The following is a 2,807-nucleotide window of genomic DNA, read 5'->3' as shown; positions in this document are numbered from 1 at the left end:
GTACAGGGGATTGAACTTGGGTCTTTGTGCTTGAGAGGCGGGTGGCTGAACCACTGAGCTAAATCCCTGGCTCCTCATTAGTACATATTTTTAAATGGTATCAAATACATTTTTTTCAAAGACATAATCTTATGTGCTCCTATATAATCTATGGACTCACTCCTGCATTCACATTATTATTTGCCCTGGTGCATTATTTAATTTAATTTTATTGTTATTCATCTAACTAATGCATGCATTATAGTGTAAATTCCATAGAAATTCTCTTGATTAATCTGTTGCCCTTTGATCTATTCTAAAATAAAAAGAAAGCTAAATTTCCATGATGAAGACCATGCTTATAAATCTTGATTGTTAGTGGTGATTCGATTGTGAGAGTTCTAACCTTATCCGTGAGTTATTACTGTAGAGGTTATATCCAGTGCCTGGCCCTCAGACTTTACCTCTTGTCTCTGCTTTCTGGCTGTGATGAGAGGTACCAGCTTTCCTCAGGTGCTTCAACTTTGGAGCCAGACATGAACTGAAACCTCAGAAATTGTGATCCAAAAATAAACCTTTCCCCCATTAAAACTACAAGATTCAGGCATTTTGTCCCAGTGATGCAAACCTGACTAATGCAGTAACTAAATGATTAATAAAAATGTGTTTATAATAGCTAATTAAAATTTTAGAATGATGATGGCCTCTTAATTCCACACCTTAAAGATCATGTGGAGAATGAAAAGTAAAATTGGTACATGATATAAATATCACTTTTATTTTATCTAGAAATGTATAATGGTTTCATTGATCTGAGAGTAGAGACATGAAAAGTTTAATATTAAAAAATGATAAATCAGTAATTTTTAATTTCATTTCCATAAGTCTATGGATATATGCATACATCATATGCTCATTCATGTAGAAACTTAAAGGATAAATATGCTTTATTCTGCATCCACACTGAATGAAAGAAAGGTAACCATTCTTTTGTTGGCATAGAAGAGGTTGAAATTAAGCATTAATAAATAGGATAGAAGAACTACATAACATTTATGCAGGAAGTAAGATGGAAAAGGAATCCAACTGAGTTAAATAAGTGCAACTTAAATGCTCAAGACAGCATTTGACAAATTGATCACTTTAAAATAGTTGGTTTTCAACATGAACTACACATTAGGCTCAACTTTACACCAATACTGTTGCCAAGAACTCACACCAGAGGTTTGAATCATTGATTCTGATGTCTTTATGGGACATTCCTCAGGTAAATGAATATGCAAGGAACATTAGGAAATGCTTTTTTAGGCTTTTCTCGTGAATACACAATATTTGGAGCTGTAGTTGTACAAATAGAAAGCAAACTAGAAGAATCCCTACAGTACCTACTATAAAGACTAGTATTTTTGTGAGAGTATCAGTTCTTCTTGGGCTTCAGTTTCACCATGGACACAGTAAATATACTAAACTGAATCATGTTTCATTTAGGCTCAAAAGCCCTCAGCTATAAAATCTCTGATGTAATCACTCATATGTTCAAAAGTACATTTTTTATGACTCAATGAAAAGAAAATTTCAGATAACACAGAATATTACTTGTTGATATGGTATATTTTCTATAAATACTTTTCTCTGAATGTTACTTAATGAGCAAATATTTTATGGGACAGAATTGTGATAACATAAACAATTGTATCTGACATCACAAGACACTTCAATTTCAGACCTAGCATATGCATTTTGTACAATCTGTGTTTCTGTTATCATTACATTTTGGTATCATTATCTTTAAAATATTTATGGTGTATGAATATATATATGAGTATTTTACTTAAAAAATTATTCAGTATTATTATGAAGGTAGAAATGACATTGAATGCATACATTATTTAATAAAATATTGAAAGATTTCACAGACAGGAGACATAATATAAAACAATGAAGAATAAAATTACAAAAAGGCCTAGACTGAGAGGAATATTATTTGAATATTATTTGAATATTGAATATTATTTCAAGATATTGGCTTTGTGAGATCAATACCTCTCAGATTGAAAGAGAAATACAATTCCCAAGTGGATGAAAATGTTGTCCTATAGATTGATTCATATAAAAATAAGACAGTTTTCTAGTTACATGGATATAGTCTTAAAACCTTTTTGGCCAATCACAATTCAACTGTAACACATAGTACAAAGGTGAATTATAGTAGCCAAAATAATTTTACTAATTTATTCCTTCATTGATTGATTGTTCACTGATAACTTCTTGTGCATTAGTCTGAAAAGAGTAAAAAAAAAATCATTGTTCTCACATTGCTTACAAACCTCAGGGATACACAGACCAAAATAAAAAAAAAATCTGTTAAATAAATTTTCAATATTTAATGTATTATAATAGGAAAGTGCATGAAAGCATATAACAAAAGGCATTTGTGAAGAAATGACAATTTAATTCTGAAAATGAGAAATTATCTAATGAGGAAAGATTTATGTAACCACATGTCACCAACTAGGACATTCCAGTTAAAAGATATCAGATATTATAAGATATGTGTTTAAAAAGAATAATATAAAATCAGAAGAATATTCAGTGTGAAAATTGCATCTATACTCACTGCTCTAATTTTAAAGAATGTCTAATCTTTGAAATATATGCTGAATAATAGCTGTTGAATATGACAACACACTAAAGAATAGCCATCCTGCTGATGTAGGTTTTAAAAAGTACTTAATTTTATGGTGAATACAAAACTACCAAAATTAAGAAAAAATCAACAATTTTGACATTAAACAATTTCCAATAGTACTGTGTCCCTTTTGGTCCCT

Source organism: Fukomys damarensis, unplaced genomic scaffold, assembly GCF_012274545.1.
Source record: "Fukomys damarensis isolate Sample0158 unplaced genomic scaffold, DMR_v1.0_HiC HiC_scaffold_12, whole genome shotgun sequence".
NCBI lineage: Eukaryota > Metazoa > Chordata > Mammalia > Rodentia > Bathyergidae > Fukomys > Fukomys damarensis.
The sequence above is the reverse complement of the archived record's forward strand: the minus strand, read 5'-3'. Positions refer to the sequence as shown.